Raw genomic sequence first — 27,491 nt, 5'->3', positions numbered from 1 at the left:
TTAGAAGTTATTGATGGACTTTCCCAAGCCCGAGGAGCTTTGCCTCTCTTGACAGATTTTACTGTCTTTCCCCCGGGGTGTCATGGCACCAAACTTGGGTTTGTTTGTAAGAACTCTGGCCCAGAAGAGATATCCTTCCAGTTCCTGGTCTACCAACACGGTGAAATGGAGCAGACCCCCCGCCAATAACAAAAGTGAAAGTAGGGTATTTTGCATTGACCAAGGGCTCTGTTCATGCAGCTAGTTGCCATAGGGTCCTGGGCAGTACTGATGTCAGAGGAGAAGCACGGTAAAGAAGCAGGCTGGCCTTCTTCCACTCAAGGCTGAAACACGTACTCGGGAAACGCTTATGGTTTTTTTAAACAGATAACCAAGCTTTAAGGAAGGAAGGACAAGGTGGAGGAAGGTATTTGAATTCTCAACATTTTTCTACTGTTTCAATTCTACAGGTGTTCACGTATCACCTATTACCTGCCTGACATGTGTCTGCATTTCTGTGGGAGTTCCCATAGCAATTCAACTTCATCCTCAATGAGTTTAAGTCTATTATGAAAATGGAGCTTACATATAGAAAAAAAAAAAAGTTAAAACACTGCAAGAGAATCCACAATGAGTATGGTCCTCCAAAATTGAAGCCAGGGACGCAAGCGTGGAGGGAAAGGAGCAAGAGAGCAGCGTAGCCTGGCCCAGAAGAGTCAAGGAAAATTCATGGAACAGATGGTCCTCAGGGAGGATCATGAAAGATAAATGGGATTTGGGCAAGTGGGAAGAAATCCAGATGGAAGGAAGAACCTGAGCAAATTCCTCAATCAAGGAAGAGGAATCCACTCGCTGACGTCTGATGTTCCCACCTGATGATCTGTATTTGAGATTTTAAAATTATTTAGAAGTCACAGGATTTTGAGTTGGGTAATGATCTTAGATTCTCACCAAGTGCAAGAAGCCTCTTTACAACATCCCAGACGGAGGACCTATCAGCTTCTGTTTGAAACACCTCCAGTGATGGGGAGCTCATCAGTTTGCCAACAGCTGAATACTTCCCTCTTGTTAGTATGACCTTTGGCTCTTGTTACGCCTTTCAGTGTAACATAGGTCACATTCATTCCCTCTAACCATGACAGCCCCCCAAATTAAAGACAGCATTGTGGTTTCTCTCTTGTCTTTTTGTCTCTGGTTCTTCCAGTTGTCTTCCTGGGTAGTCCAGGTAGTGGTCAAGTGTCCACTCAGGATGCCCTCTGGTTTGTTAAGGTCCCTTTGAAAACATGGCTCCTAGAAGTGAAAACTTGTGGTTTGGGCTCAGGGTTCAGTGGAATAATCACTTCCTCAACCAGGATATTACTTGTCTATCAAAGCAACCTCAAATGACCTTTACTGATTTGCTTTTGTAGATAAATTACACTACTGACTAAAAAAATTCAGTAGGTCTTTAGAATATAAAACACTTAACTATTGTACTTTGAACATAGGAATTAAATAATGGTAGTGGTGAAGGCTGCCAATTCTAACTCTTCTTGCTGGATTCTGCACAATATTTCAGCCTCTAAGTGGAGAAGGAATTTCTCTATAAGTAGTGGGAGGGGCCTATGTGAAGGAATGTCCCCCCAAAAGATATACCCATATCCTAACGCCCAGAACTTGTGAATGTGACTTTATTCGAAAAAGTCTTTGATGATGTAACTAAGTTAAAGATCTTGAAATGAGATCATCCTGGATTATCTGATTTATCCTAAATCCAATGACAAGTATCTTTTTAGGAGACAGAAGAAAAGACACAGATACAGAGGAGAGAGTGATGTGAAGACAGAGATAGAGACTGAAGGGATGCAGCCACAAGCCTGGAACACCTGGAGGCACCAGAAGCTGGAAGAGGCAAAGAAGGATTCTTTCCTGGAGCTTCCAGAGGAAGCAAGGCTCTGCCAACACCTTGATTTCAAACTTCTGGCCTCCAGAACTGTGAGAAAATAAATCTGTGCTGTTTTAAGAGGCCAAGTTTAATTCGTTACAGCAGCAATACGAAATGAATACAGGTCTCTGTATTTCCAGGGGTATTCCCCAGGAATGGGGTACGTATTCCGCAGGATCCTCTCCAACGCTTGTCTACACGGTTTAGGGTTTAGGGACAATATGCTGAGTGGCAGCCACTTAGATAGCTACATACTTAGGGATAGCAGTTCTGCCCTGGCATAAAAACCTAATAATTTTCTTTTAATCCATTGCTAAGTTAGAACACAGATGTCTTCAGAGATGACTGTTAAACCAAATTTGCTAGGGCCCCAAAGGGGACAAAAGACTACAGGTAGCATAGCTGAGTTTGTATGTGTGCTGTGGAAGACATAATACAAGCATAATGATAATAATTAATGAGGCGTTTGAAAACACCAAATGACTCATGTATTAACATGAGTATGCAGAAGCCTAAGCACTCAGCATACTATTCAAACAGGCCATGCGACTGACTGAAGGAGTCACGAACAACTTATGTAAATCATCTCAACACATAGCAAGGACATATTTAGTCCTCACCATCATATGTGTGCTGTTGTCATGCTCTGCACCAAGAGGCTACTAAAGAAAATTCTTGGAGGGTTTCCACTCCGCTGTTGGTGAAGTCCTTTATGTCCTTGTGACGAATGCATCAAACACAAGAAACGACTAAGAGTCATTGGAAAATAATGGTGGAATTTAAGTCCACACATTTCAAGTCACATATTAGTGATACTAAAAAAAAAAAAAGTCTCTGGTTGAATGGGACAGAACCTAACAGTGGTTCAATCTACCATGTCAAGGAGCATGGCCCCCTGGAACAGGGGGGAGAAGTTCTTCTAGAAAGGCAGACACAGAAGGGCAGGGGTGAAGAGAACAGGAATAGAGCGATAAGCGCAGAAACCGCAAATCTCAAATTTGGAGGTCATCTCGTCTACCCTCTACCTGAATCCCAGGAATCCCTTCTCTCCTCTCCCTTTAGAATATAATATAAAATAAAACATAATGATTATTACTATTTAATGAGCAGCTCACTAAGTGCAAGATACTATGCTGGGTACTTTTCATGCATTTTCTCAGTTAATCTTTAGAATGATCCTATGAGATCAGTGATTATAGTCTTTATTTTACAGATGAGCGGTATATGCTGCAAAAGAAACACAAATCTACTTTGCACTCATTCATTCAGCAAACATGTACCAGGTACTAAATATACCAAAAAACAATCACCTTCAGTGACAGGGAACTCAGTGCCCTAAAAGGCAAACTACTGGATTTTTGGACAACTCGAATTTTTAGAAAGTTCTTCCTTATATTGATCTGAAATATATCCGTGGGTAACTAAGCAACAGGTCACTGTGGTGTCCTCATGTCCCTTAGAACAAAATAAGAGGGAAAGATGGATGTAAAAAGTTTATAGGGGACAACCAGCATTTTCTGTTTTTGATTTCAGCTCAGTGCAGTCTTTGCGCTTTGCAATTTGTATGGCTTTCATGTAAACCTTTATTCTTTGGAGATAACAGATGGTTAAATCCTATTAACCCAGAAAGAGTGATGTAGTCTTCCTTCCAAACGGTTTTGAAAAGCCCTTGATACTTCGGAGGCCCTGTCAGAGGACAATAAATTTGCCACCCACATAAAAGTGAGTCCATGTGTTGCCAGCACAGAAATATCAAGAATGGTTATGTCCCCCCAGGGAGTCCTCGGATACTGAGACAATGAGGAGGACACATTTTGGATCATCTCTCATATGTCCCCTCTTGGTAGCATCTTACGAAAACGGCCTTTTAAGGAGTCAGAATCCTAGCAGACCCTATTTCTCCACTTTAAGTGAGGAATTCAAATCTAAAAAGGAGGCACTGCAAGCCAGGAAGCCAGGAGTCACTGCTCCAGGAAAACCCACTGTTTGTTTACATCGCAGAATCCTACTGCCCACAGTTCTGCAAAGGTTCAGGCATTTCAACTGGCAGTTCCCCTCCCCTGGAAGTCCAAGATAAACAAGATAATCTTTGTTAATCAGGTTCTCCTTTTAAGCCTTTGGGGGCCTTTTGGGAAGTCTGTTTTGCTCAGAGAATCTTTGGTTCTCAAGTTACTATTGGTTCCATCATTATCATATCCAAACTGTAGCATGATCTTAGAAGTCTAGCTGTATCCAATATAATAATTGTTTCCTATAATAATATACGATTTAACATTTATTGAGTGCTTACTATATACCAGGCATTTTATATAAAACCATTTCAGTTATTCCTCGTGACAGCACTGGGTTTGGTAAGTATTCTGTTTTCCAGATGATGAAACTGAGACAAAGAGATATTAAATTGCTTCTTTAGTTTAGTAAGTACATGGTGGGACTGGTTCTCTAACCCAGATCTGACTGATTTTACCCATGGTGCCTTCCTTTCAAGAAAATGATACTAGTAATAGCTGACATTGTGCCTGGGACTATTCTAAGCACTTTGTACCTTTCAACTCATTTCAAACTTCACAATAAGCCTATTTCACAGCTGAGGTAAAGTGAGGTTAAATAACCCATCCCAGGTCACAAGGCTAGTAGGCGGTGGAGCTGGGTTTTGAACCTAGGGAGTCTGGTGGCTGAGACCGGGCCACTCTTCTAAAGCAGTAGCACCATTCCACCTAGAATTCAATAAATAAGACTAATATTTCCTAGGGAGGAATTGCCCATTCCCCTGCAGTCAACCTGACCTAGGTGTGCAGCCCATCCAGCTTCTGTTATGGGGCCCAGGGGCATGTGAAGCACACCATGTTAGCATCCCTTTTGCGGGAAAAGGTAAACAAGGAAACCGATGGAAAGGGAGGTTGAGGTGCTTCTCCAGGTTCCCCTAAGCAAGCTAGCAGTCGGATCAAGGTTTTGAACCCTTGGTCTCAACCCACTAAGCCGTTACTTTGCTCTTGAATGGTGAATAGGTGCCTTATCTTTTCAGGATGGGGTGACACCAGGAGAAGGTCCCAGGGCCCTGGGAACATGCCTGCCCTCATGCCCCAGGTCATCAAAGGACACACGATAGTCCATTGAGGGAATTATCATACCCAAAAGACCTACAAGTCCCCCTTCTTCAGTCCAGGGCAGGCTCCTCCTCCCAGCGACTTGGCCCTGCAGCTCACCAGGCTGTGGCCAAGGGTGTTTATCTGCAAGCCTGGAGGAGACCAAGCACCAATCTGCCCTGCAGATAGCACAGCTGAAGGCAGCGAGGGCTGCCCGCCAAGTCAGATTACAGCAAATGACAGCAGGACATTTCCCCCAAAGGTCTGCGAAGGACAACATTTTGTGGGACTGTTGTAGGATGAGAGCCTTGAGGAGGGAGAAGGAAGGAGTAACAGCGGCGGACAGCAGCTCCTAAACCCTGCCTGGGAGGTCGGTGGAGACCAATCGGCCTGGCCTGTTTAATTACACAGTTTAAGCATTTCCCTGCCTCCTGCCTGTTTCCTTTCTCTGCACTGTGCACATTGGTGTTAATTACTTACAATTAATAACCATAACAAGAACTATCAGGGCCCCTAACAATTGCAATCACATTAGACCTTTTATCTCGGTAAGGCCAGACTATCTCTTCCAAGCAACCAGATAAATGCCTTAAAGAAGGATGTATATAGATGCTCCCTATATGTTACCTCATGTACTTCTCAGGACCACTTTATATTGTAGGGATTATTAGCTCTTATTTTACTGATGAAGAAACTGAGGCTCAGAGAAGTCATATAAGGAAGATGTGAATGAAAGAGACTATACATTTTGCAATCAAGCTTTTTGCCACTTAACCAAGGGATGGAGTTACTACAGGAAGGGAACCACTGTGGGTCTTTTCGTCCCTTTGGACAAAACTCATGTATACATTATCCAAGACACCAACTGCATTCTGGATCACTGTGAATTCCAGTCTCTGTAATTTTTTCCCTTTCTTATATCTGGGGGTGTAGGGACTTCCCTGGTGGTGCAGTGGTTAGGAATCCGCCTGCCAATGCAGGGGACACGGGTTCGAGCCCTGGCCTGGGAGGATCCCACATGCCGCGGAGCAACTAAGCCCGTGTGCCACAACTACTGAGCCCACGTGCCACAACTACTGAAGCCAGTGCGCCTAGAGCCCGTGCTCTACAACAAGAGAAGAAACCGCAATGAGAAGCCCACACACTGCAAGGAAGAGTAGCCCCCGCTTGCCGCAACTAGAGAAAGCCCGCACGCAGCAACGAAGACCCAACACAGCCAAAAATAAATAAGTAAGTAAATAAATTTATATCTGTGGGTGTAGTGTCCTTAGCTTTTTTCCTTTAATAGCCAGGGGCTCTGACATATAGTGATGTCACTATATGGTTTAACCATACATGAACTACTATGCAAAGAACTAACAAACCATGGCCAACAGAGGAAAGGCAATCTTGTCGAGAGGTCTGCGACTTTAAAGACACAATTTTATCCGGAAGATTCAGGATCTAAGGGATCTTTTTCTCTCTTCTGCTGACAAAACTCGGAATCAAGTGAGCACACTGGTGAGGGACAAGCAGCCGTCACCACCCCAGCACAAGGCTCAGGGGAAAAGGACAGACTCGAAGGTCACTTGAAGAGCTATATAAGCCTCTGAGGAGTAAGAGAAACTGGCAACAAGCACGCAGCTGAGTCTCGGGGGAGAAGCAACTGTCTGAGACAACAGCGTTCTCAGCTTGTTTCAATCTATACTTCTGGAGAACTGCCATGCACTTTGAATTTCTGCGTGGAGGAATACGAGTAGTCGTAGGAATATGAATATTCCTAACATATTATTCCCTTGCTAACTGAGTTAGGAGATGGCTTCTTTCCCCCCAGAACTGAGTGCAGAGTGTGGCTATTGGGCTGTTAAGAACAGAAGTAGCAACAGGCTGTGTGGTCAGGATTAGGAAAGCAAAAATGGATCCTAGAGGTAAAATTACTTAAAAAAGAAAGGTCCTGGCAGAACAATCTCCTTGGTATATTTGCTAAGGAAAGGAAAGAGAGAAAAAAATGGAAGCGTTCCAAAAAATTACAAATCAGACCTGAATTTATATTCTTGTAAACACCGAGGAAATCATCTTTACTTTAACCAAAGGTCAGCAGGCAGGCGCTCAGGGTCTGAATGTAAACAATTCTAATCCAGACTGCAAAGTGGTTTTAAAAAGAGCAAAGAACAAAGAAAAGAGTAGACTTTTTTAGAGAAGAAAGAGGGAAGAACGCTGGAGCACAGGGCTGCTGAGTAAGGGCAACAGAGCTTACCTGTTGGCGGAACAGACTTTCAGGAGAAAAAAAATTGAGGTCATCTCACAGGTTTAGATGCAAATTGCCTCCGGTGAATGCAGAAGGTAAGACAAAATAAGGCAACTCTGAATTCAGCCCCCTCCCAACACGGGCTGAACAGGTCTGCATCTTTGAGTTAAGTTTCAAAAAAAGTCCCCACTCCACTTCAGAGTTTAAAAAAATAATAATTAGTTCAACTTCCCAGACAAGCAGAGGCAGGATTAATGATTAAGAGAAACAAAAAGGATTAAATATCTGGACTGGGAGAAAGTTCCGGTGTCACCAAAATGTCAACGGCATCTCTTTTCCTTTCAAAAAGGGCTTCTCCCGCTGGGTCAAACACTCAGGGCTAAACCATTCAGTTTATATTTTTCATTCAAATTCTTCCTTCAGATCCGTCAGGGGCCAGTGGTCTAAATGCCCGGAGAGAAAAATGGAGGGTTTCAGCTCACCTTTTCGAGTGCTGCCTGGGGCTCTCAAAGCAGCAACAACCCTTCAGCTCTCTCGCCTTGTGGGTTAACCCAGCAGCTCCTTGGGCCACCTAAGCAGGACCGGCCTCCACCGGTCATATAGGTACCTTGAGGAAGGAGGAAGGCACTGGTCGGTGGAGACCAGGAAATGCGTGACATCACGGGAGCCTCGACAGATGAAGCATTGCTGGGACCTTAGCTATTGAAACAGTCAGGTAGGTCCCGCCCACCTGTCATTTACCTGAATACCTGCGAGCAGGTAGGTGGCGTCTCTGCGTGGACAAATGAATCAGAGCAATTTGCCCTATGGAATTTACTTTCTTTCCTGAGCACAGCGGGTGTCCAGCTCCATGGACAGATCTGAATTTATACGCCTGGTTGCTTCCTCAGTCCCCTCCTCCCACCCCCCCAATAGTTGCCTACAAAAGAGTTAAAAAGAAAGTTTATTTACTTTCTTTCATTTTCAAAACTTTATTTTTAAAACTTGAAGTATAGCTGATTTACAATATTATATTAGTTTCAGGTGTACGACCTGAATATTGAATCAGGTGTAGTGATTCAATATTTTTATAGATTATATTCCATTTAAAGTTATTACAAAATAATGGCTATACTTCCCTGTGCTGTACAATATATCTTTTTTGCTTATTTATTTTTTACATAGTATTAGTTTGTACCTCTTAATCCCCTACCCCTATCTTGCCTCTCCCCACTTCCCTCTCCCCACCAGTAGCCACTAGTTTGTTCTCTATGAGTCTGTTTCTGTTTTGTTATGTATATACAGAAACAGACTGTTTTATCTTTTAGATTCCACATATAAGTGATAACATAGGATCTTTAAACACAAAACAGACAGTCATTTAATGAGCATAAAAGGGAAGTGTGTGAAGATTGACTGCTTGGAATATATCAGATTTATCCCCAAATTGCCTTTCTTAATGGCATCCATTTGGATCCCAAGTGCTTCTCTGTTCCAATAAAATAAATGAGAGGTGACATTTCAAATTCATTTAAAAAACAATCTAAATATGATGATTGTTAGCAGTTTCAGAGTCAAGTTTTCAAACACTTGACTTTCAAACACTTTCACACTCTCTCCCTCCCAGCATTTCATCCCATATTCAGGTGTTTGTAAAACTTCCATCACTCCTACCTCCCTGACCTGGCAGAGTCACATGGAGGTTACAGTTCACCGCTGGCCTGCAATTAGGAGCAATTTAAATGATTCAGATTCGAATGATGGTACAGTAATAAGGTGGCTTTGTCAGCTGGTTAGAGCCCGGAAGGAGCAGTTCGGATTATTTCTGTCCCAAGTGTGGTGTGTGTGACCCTGGGCAAGTCATTGTGTTGCTCCAGCTTTTCAAGTAGGAAAAGATTGGAACACTACAACTCATCTGGTGTCACAGCGACCGCTGTGAGCTATCGCGACTGACTGTTAAACCCTTTCATCTTTTAGATGAAAGGCATCTTTCAGAGGACTGTAAACAGCTTCCATCATTGTATTTAAATGTCGTGTATTTCTGTGGCCCCCGTCCAGTATCTCTGGACAATTTATCTACTCTCTGGAATGTACTACCTGGGGAAATCGTGGGTTCTCCCTCCCGGGAGGATGGCCTGCTTACCCAGAGATACACTCTATTTTTTTCCCTTGAAGAAAGAAAAAAAAAGTTGAAATTCCATCTTTTCCCCCCTACTCTAGCTCCCTTTTCTCTTGATACTGGAAACGCTTTGGTTCCATAGTTCTAACACTGTCCTTCTTCAGAGGTTTTTGGATTGGTTGGTTGGTGTTTTGGCTGGGGGGAGGGGTGGAGGAAGAAGGATAAGTGGGAAGGGGAGGGGAGGGGAGGGAGGGGAGGGGAGGGGGAGGGGAGGGGAGGGGAGGGGGAGGGGAGGGGAGGGGAGGGGAGGGGGAGGGGAGGGGAGGGGAGGGGGAGGGGAGGGGAGGGGAGGGGGAGGGGAGGGGAGGGGAGGGGAGGGGGAGGGAGAGAGGAGGAAGGTGTTGATTCCATTCTCTTGGCCTCCACATTGACTGGGTGTCGCCAGTCATTTGATACCTTGTAAAACAACCAGGGAGGGAAGGAGGAGAAATTCTAGTCAAGGGCGGGGGTGCAGGGCAGGCTCTGGATACTTCACTTGCAAAAAAGAGCTGGCTTCTCGCCCCAGCCGTCCCAGAGTGCTCTAGACTACCTGCCCCACCTGGGAACTGGGTGCACTTTGTAGAGAACTGAAGCTTAAAAAACAAAACAAAACAAAAAAACCCATTCACGTTTTTCTCCAGTAGAAACTGTGGTAGGTGTGGCTACTACTTTATCATTAACAACGACAACAAAATAAGACTAAGGGATCAAAACCTTCTACTTGCCGGTGTTTCCAGAATAAGTACCCGCCCGACAGCAGGAGGGCCAGCCCAGCCGCCGGCCTGGTGAGTCATCAGAAGGCCTGCGTACAGTTGCCTTCCGTGTGTGTCAATCATCTTTGAAGGGCGCCAGGCCCCACCGGGGAGGGGGAGAAGATCACAGACTTAGGGAGGGTAGACGGAGAACACGGTTTCTGAGTGAAAGAATTTGCAGGAAGTGACAGCGCAGAAAGCGTTTTCTAAAGCCATCGAGGTGATGGGGCTTCGCTTGTTGTATTCAGAGACACAGCCTTCTGCTCCTGTGGTTTGATGAATAAAAATTGAGAACAGAAGTGGAACCATGAGTGGAGCTTACTCCCAGAAACGGTGTATAAAAGGAAAGGAGGGCTTCCCTGGTGGCGCAGTGGTTGAGAGTCCGCCTGCCGATGCAGGGGACGCGGGTTCGTGCCCCGGTCTGGGAAGATCCCACATGCCGCGGCGCGGCTGGGCCCGTGAGCCATGGCCGCTGAGCCTGCGCGTCCGGAGCCTGTGCTCCGCAACGGGAGAGGCCACAGCAGTGAGAGGCCCGCGTACTGCCAAAAAAAAAAAAAAAAAAAAAAAGGAAAGGAAAAAGTAGATGTATCTCACATAATAAGCCCCTCGACTTGGTACTCCTGGATTTAGAATAATCTTTAAAGATTAAAAAAATCAATATGGGCTTCATTATTCCATTAGGGCTGTTGCATTATTTATGGAAATGCTATTTCTAAAGTACCGGTGAAAAGATATACACAATAATCATAAGAAACAAATACTGAATAAGTGCTTAGCTGGTGCTTAGTGTTGTAAGCACTTTGTACCACAATCCTATGTTAGGCACTATTACTATTTGCATAGACGCTGGAAAACCGAGGCATAGAGACGCTGAGTACTCGCTGAAAGCCAGCCCAGCCAGCAAATGGCAGGGCCAGAGCAGTTTAACCCACTGGGAAAAAATGGGGAAGGGTTCTGATTTCATGCTTCCTGGACAACTTCCTGGACACTAATCAAAGTTCTTACCCATCCTCTATTCAGAAGGAAGTATCTTGTAGAAGTAGCCCTGGGAAGTGTAGTTTCTGGGAAGGACTGTCTCCAATTGCAAATGAATTATGAATCTGGTTTATACACTGAGTATGTAAATATAGAACATATAGACATATGGATACATTTATACATATATTTATGAGAAAACACACCAGGAAATCCATCACCCCTGGGTGCTTCCTCAGGGTGCATCATCTTTTTGGAGTCTGTCAAACCAACCTCAAGCAAGGAAGGCCAACTTGAGGGGCCCCTCCAGAATGATCGCTTGTAACTCTCTATGACATCATGGTTATTTCTCTCTAAAACTTCAACAGTCAATCCCTTTAAAATCAGCAAATGTTATCAGAAGAGTCACAAGAGCATAGAGCTACATACAACTGGATTATATGGACAACATAAAATTAAGTTCCAATACAACCACTACCAAGTTAGATGGTTTGGACCAGGCTTGGCAAATACTAGACACATGCCTCTCCGTTTCCTCCTCCCATATCATTCTCACTGTCATTGCTAGAAGGCTGTGGTGCCCTTGAGCTCAGAGGTGACCTTGGAATCTTCAAGACCCAAGTCCAAGCACCATAGCAATTTCTATCCTTGGTTTAAGAGTAAATGGGAGGGATAATCAGGAAAGGAAAAGATTGGTGTTGGCTGGTGTCATTAGGCAAGATTTCATGGAGAATGGAACATGAATCAAACCTTTTAGGATTTGGAGAGATAGCTGAGAAGGGCACACAAATCCAGACAGGACAGCAGGTGGAGGCAGGGATGATCCCAACTTGTGTGTGTTGGGGAGGAAGCTATGAGGAGGGGATGAGGGAAAGGACAAGACCATGAGAAGTGCACCTTGTCGGGGTAAAGAGGAGTCATCCTGTGCTTGGTTTGGATGGGTAAGGTGGGCCAGATGATAAAACGCCTTAAGAGCTCACCCTTCACATCTTCACGTTACTGCTGGAGACTTCTCTCATGATGATTAAACCGCGAAAGGAAGAAAGACAGAAAGAGGGAGAAAGAAAGACAGGAAGGAAGAAAGGAAAAGAAAGGAAGGCGGGAGGGAGGGAAGGAAGGGGGGAAGAAAGAGAAAGAAATTCAGCATCTGGGGCATGGGTCATTTATTAAGAGCGACCGTATTTTTGGTGTTGAGCTAAACTTCTACGATATGCCATTTCGGCTACCATATGATCATCTCACTCTTTAGAAGCAAGCCTCCTTTGCCATCAACATAGCCTGTAAACTTTGTTCTCTGGAGAGACAGGTGGAACACATTAGAAAGCTCTCTGAACTCAAGGCTGGGCCTGTCCTAGTTAGCCAGCCAGCTCACTTGGGCTTTTTCATTAGTCTGAATTCTTTTATGTATCTTGACAGGGAAATCTATGGGGGGAAAGGAGGTCTGTTTTCAAAGCTCTTTCCTTCTAGATCACTACAATGAAGGTTGGCATTCTCAAGGATTCTTCCTGGCAATGAACTATTGCTAAGACCGTACCTCAAGATTCGTCAGAACCACTTTAGCCCCTCTTTGCTTCCTTTTTCTCCCCCCACAGCATATTTGTAGAGTTGTCTAAGACGACTGAATGCCACAACAAAAGTGAACATATTCCATCTGATTTTAATAAAAGGCATCTCTTTAGCTGAAAGTATCTAGCATTATGAGATGGAATTGCTGTACATACTGCATCATGTTGGCCTCAGTTTCTTTTCTGAGCTAGCTTAGCTCCAAATCTTTTAATGGCTAATTACAAGTACTTAGCAAGGTACAAGTGAGCAGAACCCAGAGGGCAGTTACGGAAAATAATAGTGATAATCACAGATATCAGCTGATGGGATAGATGCCCTCTGGTTCTGTGTATGTGGAAGAGACTGCATTTCTCTCACAGACTCACAGCCCATGTGTTATCTGGCCTGCAGACGAGCTTCTAGGCTACGTGATGAACGTACAGTTTGGGAGCACTCTCTGGGTTGTCTGCTTTTGGCGAGAGAGGGAGTACATTGGTCACTGGAGGTGGCACACATTTTGTGATGGTTTCCTACACAGACCTGCGGCCAGCATGGCACATTCTTCTTTAGTAGAAAAAAGACATTGTTATTGCTCTCTCTGTAAATGTCACAAGGCCTATCTTCTGCAAATGTGGATATCTACGCTTTCATGACTCCATCCTTGCGTAAACCAGGTGGGTTAGTCAATTTGGGGGCTGATGGCTGTTGCCATTTTGAAGGTTTTCGTATCTTTCTTTCTTGGTTCCATCATCTATAGCTACTATAACTGACCCAATACCATGTGTCAAAGGTGTAAAATGTGTCTTCTCCTTTTGAACTGTGGCCTCATCCTGGGAGCTTCCATGTCCTTGTAGACACCCCCTCTACATCCTTGACCTTGTCAACTCTAAGGACGGTTATCACTACTCCTCTTAAGCTGCCCATTTTCGGGGCCACCCCTTGGATCTTCTTATCATGCAAAAATCTTCAATTTCAAGAAAAAACTCTGAGGATGCTGCTCCCTCCTGTATTCTTTTAGCCATTCAGATTTTCCACTCCCCTACCCAAATCCTACCTTCCTCTTTGAATTGATTGTGACCCCTGGTTCTTGACTGCTACAGGCTGCCCAAGAATATTGTTCCCTACTGTTTTCACTTCAAGCCTGTCTGGTCCAGATCCCACTTCCTTGCCTGCATCCTCAACTTCCTAATGGCCTGGCAGAACCAGGGTGCCAGGCTTCTCTCTTCCTATAAGCACGGTGGTTGGTGCCACTATATCTGTACGCTCTGCAACACCAGCCGCGCTAGTCAAGTCTCCTCGGCAATCCGGGCCTGTGACTCTTCTCTGCAGCCATCCCGCCTTCCGTTCATTTGCCTTGCCTGGTACACTAGGCTTTTCATGACCTGGTCCCTGCCTGCCAATCATACCTCATCAACACCTCCACATCCTTTCCACCCACAGAATACCACCCACGCCCCAGCCCCCGTGCCCTGGTAACACTGTGTTAGAGGGACTGCCCCCCCCGTACCCTCATTTCCGCAGGAGAGTGGTTTCCAAAGCAAACTCCGACCATGCTTCGCCCTTCACTCATTCTGCCCCTGCAAGTCCATCGCTGGAAAAATGGAAAAAAAAAACCACAGGCAAGCTTGGCTTCTCTCCTCCCCTTTCTGTCTTGGGAATGAGCCCGAGTTTTCCTCTGCAGCTCCACCTGCTGAGTCTTCCCCAGGCAGGCTTCTGTTTGAGAAGCTGCCGTGCCCAGATCTGCTCAGGCTGGGTGCGTTCAAGCTCTGTTTTCCCTTGTTCCAGGCCTCGTTCTCCAATTTAGCTATTACTATTTGAAAGGTGATATTTTGGCCTCCATAATTACTCCTTTGAATTTTTCTCCAATTGTTCCAAACTCAGGAGAGTCACTGTTCGTTGGGGTCCCCTTGGATATCCCAAAAAGCCTGAGTGTGGTTCCCATAACAGCCAGGGTCTCTCACTGCTAGGCTCTTACCCACGCAGCACCATCTTAACAGTTCTTGTTCATTTACCATCGCCTGGATTGATGTTAGGCACTTTTATATATTCTCCTACAGAATCCTGGCAGAAACCCCATGAGCTAGCTCTGCTTAGCAGAGGAAGAAGCTGAGTCTCTGAGTGGTAAAGTAACTTGTCCAACATGCCCAGCAGGTTACAGGCAAACCTGACACTCAGGTATTTCTCCTCCTTCAGCTTGGGTAACTCCTTCTCCCTCTTCGTGTCTCAGCACAGATGCCACCTCCTTTATAGAATCTCCCCTGGCTTTCCGACATCCGCACCTGTGCTGTGCTCTCCTTACGTCCTACTCCAGCAGTTATTGTGCTGATTGTAATTTATTATAGACAATCCGCTCTCTAGACAGTCAGCTAGTGAACACGACTTTTCATAGACCTTCAGGACGTAGCCCAGTGCCTGGAAGGAACACAGCCCAGTGCCTTCAATAAATATTAGTTAAAAGAACTAAAGATGACTATAAAACAAGGGAAGGGATGGGGGAAGGGAGGGAATTCCCATTGTTAGGTTAAATTTGGAAGTATTCCTCCTTCCTTTTCCCAGGAGTCTGGGCTTGTAGACTTTGGGAAGAGAACTAACTTTATTACATTTAATTTTCACAGTAATACTACATTCTAGACATTCATTCTTCATTCATTCACTTATTCAAAGAAAATTGTTAAACACTCTCAAGGATGAGAAGAATCTCTGTTTTCAGGAACTCATAATCAATGGAGAAGCAGAGTTAAAGACAAAGGATTAAAGCACAGGTGGAAATTACCAGGTGCTTGTGCAGTTGCAGGAAAGAGGAAGGTCAGCTTGTTTCTTCTCATGTAAAGGCTTTAAGTTGTTGAAGAGTTCTGCCCAAGTTCACCCAGCTAGTAAATGATGGCGCTGACACTGGGGTGCAGATCTGCTTACTTTAGAGCCTCTTTCCCGGGCTCCACATAGCCTCGCCTTGGCCCTTAGGCAAGAGGGGGGCTCATGGGAACAGGGACTTGCCCTGCTTCTAGATTCTGTGTGTGTCACTCCAGAGAACCTGAGGCTTCTTATGCCTTAACGATTTTCACGAATGTAGAGGCGGGTTCTCTGAGTGGGTAGAAAAACGAACAACTTCTCAAATGTGGTCTCAGAGTTTCATGCCCACAGTCAGGATTGGCTGACACCTTGAGAAGAACTTGAAAAAGACCTGTGCTCTCAGGTGACAGTAATATCTGTAGATATTTAGACGAATTGAAATTCCTTTAAAGAGGAGTTGACGACTTCGGTAAACCTTAGTTAAAATCCTCACCTCAGGGCTTCCCTGGTGGCGCAGTGGTTGAGAGTCCGCCTGCCGATGCAGGGGACACGGGTTCGTGCCCCGGTCCGGGAAGATCCCACATGCCGCGGAGCGGCTGGGCCCGTGAGCCATGGTCACTGAGCCTGAGCGTCCGGAGCCTGTGCTCCGCAACGGGAGAGACCACAACAGTGAGAGGCCCGCGTACTGCCAAAAAAAAAAAAATCCTCACCTCAAACTTCATAAGCTTTTTCAGTGTTGTATAATTTAAATCCCACTTAATTCTATTTTTTGTACACTCAGTCCTCAGTGAAGAAGACCGTATGACCATTCTCTTCACCAACCCTCCATATACTTGCTGCCTTTTATGTTGTCTAATAGAGAGCTCTGTCTAGGCCTAAGAGTCCAACTTCTTCAAACTTTTTCCTGAGAAAGTTGAAAGTTCAAAATAACTAGTAACATACGGTGACTCACAGATACACACACAAAACGGCCCAGTAAGGGATGGAGTGGAAAAGGCAAAAGCAAGAGGGGAATCACGTTGCTGGTTCCTTCGGGTGTGATAAGCACAGAAGCAGCTAACTTTCTAGGTAGGGAAGTGTTTTCCTTCCCACTGAACTTTTGCTTCCATCCAAGAGAGGCCATGTTCTCAAAAACGGGGATCATTGCCAAGAATCCTGTCCTTCAGTTCTCCTAAGTCAAAGAATAGAAGAAAGGATATCAGGAAAACCACTCACCATTAATGTGGAGACAGCTCTTGGTCTGATTCTGACTACCAGAGTCTCAGCAAAGGGAAGTTCGTTTGTCTGTTCTCAGATCATGAGCAGGTGAAGATGTTCCTTCTCAGCTTGGACAATGAACCTGGATGGTTGCCTCTCTTTTCAGCCCTTCTTAGAGCTGAATTTCCCTGGACACCTGCCACTACTCCATGATGAGGTGCCCGGAGTAAACAAGGGCGCTTCCCGTTGGTCGTGAAGCCACAGCAAGGCGGCGCAGTGAACGTGGATTCCGGTGATGTGGACGAAGGCATCTCCACGGCCAGTTCTGGTCACTCTGGCTCCAGGAGCTGCCAGCTCCTCCCAAGTTCAGCGTGGAAGCTGCCCTTGCAGTCGAAGTTTAGATTATCACCGAGCGATGAATACTTTCCCCTCCTACTCACCCTCGCCAATTATGAGAATGTGGGGTTGTTGCCATCATAAACCTTTCCTGGAGTCCCCCGTTACTGGGTGGCTCAGCTAATCCTGCATTGGAAATGTTGACCTCAACTGCAACCAAGGTGCCGAAGTGCAGACAGCAGCAGCTCATTCTCCCTGGGGTATGAGACGGTCTGAAAGATGCCTGCATCTTATTTTCAAATCCCTTCAGCTCAGTTCAATGAACATTTGCAGAGAGTTAAGAGCTAGAAGCAGTGTTATAAACCGGCCCGGGGAATAGAGGCCCCAGATCTCCAAGTTCTCCGTTTGTACTGCCTTCATTGAGGCTTTGTCAATATCAGTACTGGCCATCAGCCTAGGGCGGCTAGGCTGGTCTTTTCAGCTCACTGTGTCCCCCTGAAGTGGCATGGTCCACGTGGCAAGGGAGAGGCTGGCCTTCAGTCGTTTCTCCCACTTTCTCTGAGTCGCCCCAGGAGGTGGACAGAAGTACGGCTTTGACAAGTCCTGCCATGGGTGTATTCCCACCTCTGCGTTGGGTGACTCTCACTGAAGTGTCTCCCCAGGGTGGCCAGTCCTTTTGCATTATTTGGCTGCACCTGGATCAATACTGTTCATGTTCCATCCACCCACCTATAAACTCGCAGCTGTGACTATGGAGTGTGTGGGGCAGCAAGCCAGGTGTACCTCAGGATGCTTTTCTTTTTTTTTTTTTTTAATATTTATTTATTTTTTTTATTTGGTTGCACCAGGTCTTAGTTGTGGCAGGCAGTCTCCTTAGTTGTGGCTCACAGGCTCCTTAGTTGTGGCATGCGAACTCTCAGTTGCAGCATGCATGTGGGATCTAGTTCCCTGACCAGGGATCGAACCCGGGCCCCCTGCATTGGAAGCGCAGGGTCTTATCCACTGTGACACCAGGGAAGTCCCTGCTTTTCTTCAATGTCATATAGCTGTGCAGTTTTGGCAGAGGGGACAGCAGACGTGCTGGGCATGTCCCCTCCTCATCTCTGCCTCAAGGGGATGCTGCACACACCAACTCCTTTGAACTTGAAGGTGGAAGAAGACCTGTGAGTCTTCTGATCTACCCTCTACCCATCTGAAGGTAGCATCGTCTCCAGAATAAAGGAACCAGGAACCACATGCCAGAGGTCACCAGCAGGTCAGTCCCAAGCGCTAGTCATCTCAAAGCCAAACGTTCTAAACTGATTGCCATTATTTCTCCCTGCCCCCATCGCCTCTCCTACAAATCTCCTAGTTCTATAGAAACTGTATACTACCTACCCTCTTCATCCGTGCTTAAATGGAAAGAGGAACATAGAAAGAGTAATCAGGGTCTGTCAATGCGCATGCCCAAAGTAATGGAAATGAAGTAACCCTCTGTAATGATCCAAGGATGGATTGACCCAAATGTAACAAGAGAGCTCTGCTGTCTATGATCCTGACACCACCATTAGGAGTTAGTCTGGGTCCTGGGAGAAGCAGATGCCAGGATGAGGTTAAGCACGCAAGAACTTGATTAGGGAAGATGGCTGTGTGAGCGACAACAGGACAGGAGCTGAGAAAGGTTGGGAAAGCACATGGAAAAGCTTAATCATGTGTTTGTTGAATGAATGGGTGGATGGATGGATGGATGGATGAATGGATGAATGAATGGGCAAAGTATAGTTTGGAAAGGGGAGGAGAAAGGAAGTATCTGGGTACAAAACGACGTGAACTAGCAGAGTTGCTATTAAGTTATAGGCAGGGTAGATATTCAGCTGGGGCTGTACTGGGTGTTTTACTCCTGACATCTCCTCTGATTGTTCAGGTCTATTCAGACTGGTTGATGCCTGTGCTGTACTGATTGCTAAATATTTTGAAAATCATCCCTAGTTACATGGACTATCATGTCGCCTAGAATACCTGGTGATGTTTTCACAAACGGAAAGTTACTTATTTCTGATGGCCGTCCCACCGCAACGTGGGGCCACGACACATGCTGAGAATTCTCGCAGATGGTGGTGGCGTCATCATCAGGGCAGCCGCCCAAATCCATTTGCTGTTCTGTGACTCTGATGGAGGGCAATTTAGCAAATTGAGGCTATGTCCATTCCAAGTTTCTGAGGAGCTGCTGATGTTTGCTCTACTCTCCCTAGGAAAGACTTTATATTACTCCCCCCCCCCCGCCCCAGTAAAAATATACCAGCAACCAACGCTGGTGGACTTCTTTGTTCTCTTATAAGCACAGGACGGCCTCCTCAGACTGGAGAGTATTTGAAGAAAAAATAAACTGAGACCAAGTGAAATGTGACCTGTTATTAAAGTTTTTATACTCGCAACATGCTGAAGTAATGGGAATACCTGGGGGGCAAACTGATGAAATGTCTAGACTTAAAAGCCAGGTGGACAAGAAGAAGAACTGGCAGATCCCATGAGGATGTGGGAGCTGGAGACAGGGAGGAACAAGGAGAAGGGAACTCAGGAACCCCCGGAGATTGTACCAAGGACCCTGAACTCTCATGGGTGGTGGTATTGGGGTTTAGGCCAAGTTTAACTAGCGCTCCAAAGAGTATATAAGGGGATACACCTGGTATCTGGGGTGTACTTAGGTTAGCTGGACTTGTTGTTTCTTTTTCTTTTTTTTTTTTTTTTGTGGTACGCGGGCCTCTCACTGCTGTGGCCTCTCCCGTTGCGGAGCACAGGCTCTCATGGGCCCAGCCGCTCCGCGGTATGTGGGATCTTCCCGGACCGGGGCACAAACCTGCGTCTCCTGCATCGGCAGGCAGACTCTCATCCACTGCGCCACCAGGGAAGCCCTGGATTTGTTGTTTCTTGTAACCAGAAATGAATTATGAATATCAGTCCAAAGTCAGAGACAGACTAATTTGGCTTTCATATAATTCTCCAGGACTGAAAACCTGTGCCCATGTCTGGGATGGGACTGAACCACTTGGGTAGGAATAGCAGGTCACAGGTCACCAAGAAAAGAGCAATGCAGGAGCAGGAAACTGGAAAAGATGACGCTTTGGAGGTATACAATTCTGAGGGAAGTGACATGCTTTCTTACATGCATTTAAACTCCCCTTCCAGAGTAATAGAGTGGTTTCATTTTCTGACACAGGGCACAAGCTCTCTTTCTCTCAGAGTTCTAGTCATTGCTTCTCTCCTGCGTGGTAATGCCTTCACCCACCCACCGAAACACACACTGTCAGTAGCCCTGAGTCTGCACTGTCCCTCTGCTCACCTGGGAAATGGCCCCTTTTCATAAGCTGTTTTCAATGACTGGATTTAGGTCTACAGCACCTGTTTGCCACCCAGATTGATACAGTGGCCCAAAGTCACACACAGCCCTCTTCTTTCCTCTGTACCAAAGGTCTGCAGGAAAGAATAGCTAAAAATCCCTGCCTTTATGTGGCAGGTGGAGACAGAAATGAGTTTAGGGCTGGGCAGCGGAAAAGTCAAGGACTTTAGACTGCAGATATCCCACCTCAGATATTGATCAAACTTGTGAAAATTAGGACAAAGAAAAAGCTTAAAAAATAAAATCAAACCAATCATAAACGAATTGGAGAGAAGTAGAATTGAGCATATCCACCATCATGAAGAACATGGCATTTCCTCGTCACTCCATTAAAACCGCCCACCCTCAGCCAACGTACCAATGACGTCCTGTGGCCAGACCCATGCCGATTCTCAGTCCTCATCATGACTTCTCCCTTTCACTCGACTCCAGCCACACTGGCTTCCTGGCTTTTCCTCGTGCATAGCCAGCATACCTCCACCTTACAACTTGGTATTGGCTGTTCTTCCTGCTTGGAACACTTCCAGGTTCCAGGGGTCCACATGGCCTGCTTCCTCCCTCCTTTAATTCAGACTCAAATGTCACCATCTCAGTGGGGTCTATCATGACCACTCTATTTATAATGACAAACTCCTCCCCCTTGTGCTCCCAATCTTACATACCCTGCTTTACCTTTTTCCACATCATTATCACTTCTAACACGTTATGTTAATTGCTTATTTATTATGTGTATTGTTTATCGTCTGTCTCCTCCCATAAAATTTCTTGAGATCAGGGATCTTTGTTTTTTACACCAATGCCCAGATATAGTCTAAGACATAGTAGGCGCTCAATAAATATTTGTGGACTAAGTAAATTTCGGAGGCTTTCAAACACAAAGTTTAACTAAATGCTGTTAATGTGATGAAACGAGGGCAAGAAAAGAGGCGAATGAAACGATAAAAAGACCTGAAGTAGCGTATTCACATCAGCAAAGGTGAAATTTAAGTTTAAAATCACTAAACAGGACCAAAAAAAGATATTCCATTATGATAAAAGATACTTTTTATAAAGAAGGTATAACAGTCATAATCCCATTTGCATCAAACACCAAAGTATGCATCAAACGTTAAACATCTAACTGTAAACCAAACACTTTTAGAAATATAACAACAACTTGATTTTTAAAAAACACTTCTGGTGGATAACTTTAGGATGCCATTAGAATGACCTTGGAATCGTGAACAGAAAATCAGACAAGACAGAAGAGATGCGCAAAAATAACGCAAGGTAATGTAACGATCTATAAGAGTTGTTGAAAGGATCTATAAATACTTGAGAATAGAATCAAGTAACAAAAAGATGAACAGGCTGTAAACAAGTGCTAAAACAACCTCTCTCTCTTCACATACTCATCAGAGAATTAAGGGAGAATCCAAGGAACCTGGATCACAAGATCACTGCAAGACTTGAAGTCTCCATTAGCCTAGTGAAGTTGAAGCTGCCGGGTCAGTTATGGTCTATGACCAGAACTTGTATAGCATAACTTCTCCCATATTCTAATGGTAGAAAGAGTTACAAGGCCACCCAGATTCAAAGGGATGAAAAAATACTTTCTATATCATGATGGGAAGTGTCAAGGTCACACTGAAGAGCATATGGGATGGGAATTGTGGTGTGGTACCCATTCTGGAAAATACAATCTACTACAACAGATAATTGGAATATTTAAAAAGAAATTTTAATATATTTTCTTTACAATTTACCATGCAGTTGAACATGTTAAAAAATTTAATAAGTTAAGTTATAAAAGTACCCTAAGGGGCTTCCCTGGTGGCGCAGTGGTTGAGAGTCCGCCTGCTGATGCAGGGGACACGGGTTCGTGCCCCGGTCCGGGAAGATCCCACATGCCGCGGAGCGGCTGGGCCCGTGAGCCATGGCCGCTGAGCCTGCGCGTCCGGAGCCTGTGCTCCGCAACGGGAGAGGCCACAGCAGTGAGAGGCCCGCGTACCGCAAAAAAAAAAAAAAAAAGAAGGGAAGAAGGGATTATATGTGTGTGTGTGTGTGTGTGTGTGTGTGTGTGTGTGTGTGTGTATTTTTTGCTAGATTAATAAATTAAATAATAATGTTTGTAAATTATACTTAAAATCTAAGTAGGTGGATTCTTCTTAGAATATAAAAAACTGTAAAGAACATCACTCACACCCTAAGAAAAAGTAGAATAATCTACAAAATCATAACTCTTCTGGGGTCCATTAGTGATCTGAAGTTGTAGGACAACCAGCTAGCCTGAAATCTAAGAGAAGATAGGCACTTCCAAGGAAAAAATTATGAGTACTAGCTAATCTGAAGCAGCGCATGGGAAGAAGGCAGATCTGCCATGAAAGCAAGTAAGAAAAATTCAGCTAAAATCTGTAGTAAATTTCTAAAGTCAAGTTTGGGCTATCATGAGAGTATAGACATATATATGAGTCACCTATGAGAGTATAGTACAAATATATGAGTCACAGGTAAATAGAGGAGTCATACCTAATCAGAGGCTCTTCTCCACAGACCTCCTGAGAAAGACTGATGCAGGGTAGAAGGTGGGAGAAATGCTTCCTCATGGATCAGGCCTGTGGAAGGAAGATAAGGAAGATCAGACTTCTCGTCAGAAAGTAATAAAGCCTAAGGCAATGGGGGAACATCTTTAAAATGCTGGAAGGGAAAAACTGTCAACCCCAAATTCTACACCCGGTGAAAAAGCCTTGCAAATATGAAGTGAAATTCAGACTTTTTCAGATAAACAAAGACCTAGATCATTTATTACTAACAGACATGAACTACAAGAAATCTTAAAGGGATTTCTTCAGGGAGAAGGAACGTGATTTGAGACAGAAACTTGGATTAACACAAAAAATGAATGGCACTGGAAATTGTAAGAATGAATGGACTGTGGAAGTCAGTACACTTAACATCATTTTGGGAGCACATCTGTAATCCAATGTGATTATAACAGGCTATTTAATTTGCCTGAACTGCTCTGAAGGAAATTCAGCATTCTAAAGTATAATGAGAATGGTTATTTATGTACTATTTTGGGGAAAAGGCAACTTAGTTAAGGAAGAATGAGATTGGGACTAAGTTTATTAAAGGGCAAAGAAATTTTAATTTGTGTGGTCAAATGTTAAAAAAAATGGAGATAAGAAAAATTCAAGGAAGTAAAATGAGCATTGAAAATCTAAAGAAAAAAGGATTACATTTAAAAATCTATCACTTTAATAATTTAAAGCTTAAATTAAAAGAAAATAGTACCAGAATAATGTTCTGACACACGAGCCATCCTCAAAAACACCAAAAAACTTATTCTATAACAAACGTAGTAAGGTAGATAGCTAGTGGGAAGCAGCCGCATGGCACAGGGATATTGGCTCTGTGCTTTGTGACAGCCTGGAGGGGTGGGATAGGGAGGGTGGGAGGGAGGGAGACGCAAGAGGGAAGACATATGGGAACATATGTATATGTATAACTGATTCACTTTGTTATAAAGCAGAAACTAACACACCATTGTAAAGCAATTATACCCCAATAAAGATGTTAAAAAAAAAAATACTTATACTAACCCAATGTATCTATTTGACTGTATTGGACAATTCTGGAGAAAGAAGGAAATAAGGGCATAGATCAATTGACTCATTGTTTTTGTTTACAAACAATTAATTATATAGCATTTGGTATGTGCTAATTTCTATTCTAAGTACTTTATGAATATTAAATAATTTAATCCTCACAAAGACCCTATGAGGTAGATACTATTATTTACATCTTACAAATGTGGTGAAGGTCACATGGTAAGTTCAAGATTGAAAATAAACATATTTTCCCTAAAGTCTTTGCTTTTAATCTCTGGGCCATACTGCTTCCCAATACAATAATTGAACAAAACCTTACATTTCAAATAAAGATAATTTTCATTACTTTTTATATGCCTGCAGAACATTTATAAAGACTGATCATGTAGCTGGCTACAAAGAAAACTTCTGAAATTCAAAAAATAAAGATTTTATAGGTTATATTATCTGATCCCCATTCAATGAATAAGAAAAATAATTATGAAAAGATGACCAAAAACTGTCTACTTGAAAATTAAGAAATACTTAGAAAATATTTGGCTTACAGAAGAATCAAAAGGGAAATTACCAACCATCTTGAGAGCTATGAAAAGGCAACCTTTGTAAAATACTCTAAGACTCTATGAAATTATACTAGAAAAATTTTACAACCAAAAGCCCTTCCTTGTGAAAGAATAAATATGAGAAGTAAAGAAACTAAATCCACATTCTAAGAAATTAGAAAAAGAACAATAAAGAGTGATTACAAGGGTAAAATCTTAATATAATAGAAAGGAAAAAAGTAGTTGAACACATAAATAAATTTAAAATCTTGTTGTATTAAAAATCTATACATTTGATAAACAACCTAATTTTTTAAAAGGAGAAAAAGCAAAATTATAAAAGATCAGGAAGTAGAAAGAACAGATATTAAAGTGACTAAACATATTAAAAGAAAATATAATTTGAAACTTTATGGCAACAAATTTGAAAACTGGAAAAAACATTGGAAAGGAAGAGGAAAAATGATCTATTTTTGCAGATGATATGATTGTAAACCTAGAAAGCCCAAAGGCATCTGGTAAAAATCCCCTAGAATTAAGCAGAGAATTTTGTAAAGTAGATGGATCCAAAAATATGCCAAAAAAAAAAAAAATCATTAGCTTTTCTCTACTCTAGCAATAAAATAGGAATGGAAAAAAATCATTTAAAATCAACCCCTATGGAATATTTGGATATAACAAAAAAAGGAAATAACAAAATCATACTAAAATATGTAAAAGGAGAAACAGAAAGACATGCCATATTCTTGGATGAGAAAACTCAATGCCATAAAAATGTTCCCTCAAATTGTGTATGGATTTCATGAAAACTCACAATAAGGTGGGTATTTTGGTTGTTTGTTTTTGGCAATTGCATAAAGTGATCTTAAAGTTTCTAGAAAAAAATTAAATACTAAAGAAAAGCTAAGTAATTTTAGAAAAGTAAAAATGGGGCAGAGACTTCCTCACCAGTTATTAGAACTCTGTAGAAAGCCACTGTATTCAAATAAGTACCTTATTTGATCCCAGTTTGATTGCACATCCAAGGATATAGTACAAATATATGAGTAAAAAGATAAAGCAAAGCTTTTGCGAGAAAATCTAGTAGATTATATGTACTATATTGTGCAGGAAAACTTCCCTGATCAAAACTGAGAAGTCAAAAGCTACGAGAGAAAAGATAGGCATATTTAACTCTAAAATTATAACTTTTAAAGCAAAGATATCATAAAAATATCATTGACCATAATAGGTTTGCAGAAATACATATCGTGCAGATAGTATATTTAATTTTTATAATATACAAATATTTATTATAATTTGACAAGAGAAACAAGAACAAACCAGGGGACTTCCCTGGTGGTCCAGTGGTTAAGACTCCACGCTCCCAATGCAGGGGGCCCAGTTTGGATCCCTGGTCAGGGAACTAGATCCTGCATGGCGCAACTAAAAGAACTTGAATGCCGCAACAAACATCCCGAAGATGCCTCATGCAGCACTTAAGACTCGGTGCAGCCAAATAAATAAATAAATATTTTTTAAAAAAGAACAAACCGGTAGGAAAATGGACAAAGTCTGTGAATGGGCAGTTCACAGAAAAGCAAATCCAAATGTCTGAGAAACAAGGAAAGACCCTCAAATTCAACCAAAGTGAGGGGAATGCAAATTAACAATGAGATATCATTTTATACCTACCAAATTGTCTAAAATTTAAAAGATCTGAAACACTTCTTGCTGGCTGGGTTGTAGGAAAGGGATCACTTTCACGGTCAGAATGAAAAATGCTACAGCCTCTTGGGAAAGCAGTATGGCGATATCTACTTCAAATTTAAAATACATATACTTTTTAGGCCAGAAATCTTTTTCCTGGGAAACTCTCCAATAGAAATAAAGTCACTAGAACATAAGGGTTCATATAAAGTGTTTTTTTGGAAGGAGGGAGTTGTTTTATTTTGTTTTTTTCAAATTGTCTGTGAAAGCTACAATGTTTCAAGCAATAGGGAATGGCTGAATAAACTATGGTGTAGCCTGTGATAGAACAACACAGCCATCAAGAAGAAGGACATAGAGTTCTGCTAATTGACAGGAGGAATTTCAGAAGGCATTGTTGACTGAGTAAAGCACAGTGCAGAAAAAAAAGGGTAATATTTTTCTATTTTTGTAAAACAAACGATGATCAGAAAGCACCTGTGTGTGTATGTGTGCATCTTTATGTGATTATATAGCCATGGGTAAAAACAGGAAAGATACATATTAGATTATTAATAAGGGTTATCTGGGTAGGTGGTGGGTTGGGAATTGATATGCTTGTAAGAGAAGAGGAGGCACCAAGCCTAAAAAAAGGAAAACAAACAAAAAGACCACCCACACATGACCACACACATGTACCTATGTTTAAATCCCTCACATACATGCATTTGTGAAAATGTATGAATGTGTATTGTTCAGACATAAAGAGCTCACCCGGCCAGTTCAAAGCACTCTGCCTCCCAGATAACTTTTTCCTTTCTAGGAACATTTGCTATTCCATTTGTACCCCTGTACCAAAACATTCCCCAGGTAAGAATTTCTGATTCTGGGATTCCCATTCTTAATTCTAAGACCTACCCTCCCACGGCATAGTGTTTCATCTCAGAAACAGCGCTCAGAAGGGCCCCAACTTCCTTCTAGAAATGAATATATTTTGGCTTTTCTACCTCTGTCCCTTCTTATCCATACTTCCTTCTGTGAAATGACTCCCAGGTTAACCTTTGTAAGTAAAGTAAATCACACCATTTGGGGCAGCTTCTCTAGGGGGGTCGGGTCATGGTTCTTCTCTCCCCACAACAGAGAAGTCAGAAGGTGAAGGTACCTGGAGAATGACCAGTTGCTCTTTAGGTCATAAGTCCAAGAACTTTAAAGTTGTCTAAGTTGTGAACTTCTTCAGAATCAAATATGAGGTAAACTATAAGAAGACAAGAAAACGAACTCGAGATACCATTGGTCAGCCCACGCTGCTGACCGCGCCCTCGGTGTTTACAGAATGTTTACTAGTTTCACATTCCGTGCTCACATCC

General features: G+C 43.2%; 1 protein-coding gene across 4 annotated transcripts in view; it reads right to left on the bottom strand.

The window, feature by feature from the left end:
- The window catches only part of LNX1 (ligand of numb-protein X 1), a 200,365-nt gene that overhangs the window by 130,065 nt on the left and 42,809 nt on the right, over positions 1–27,491 (bottom strand). The window contains exon 1 of one of the 4 annotated variants that reach the window (XM_060148163.1): positions 22,833–22,918. The exons of 1 other annotated variant lie outside the window; for it this stretch is intronic. The gene's annotated coding sequence lies outside the window, so the exon portion shown is untranslated. Of the gene's footprint in view, positions 1–7,225; positions 7,361–7,698; positions 7,873–22,832; positions 22,919–27,491 lie in introns of those variants that run through there. 2 more of the 4 variants (XM_060148164.1, XM_060148165.1) reach the window with 2 other exon arrangements.

The sequence above is a fragment of the Lagenorhynchus albirostris genome, chromosome 4 (assembly GCF_949774975.1).
Source record: "Lagenorhynchus albirostris chromosome 4, mLagAlb1.1, whole genome shotgun sequence".
NCBI lineage: Eukaryota > Metazoa > Chordata > Mammalia > Artiodactyla > Delphinidae > Lagenorhynchus > Lagenorhynchus albirostris.
This window is presented reverse-complemented; position numbering and strand designations above follow the sequence as displayed.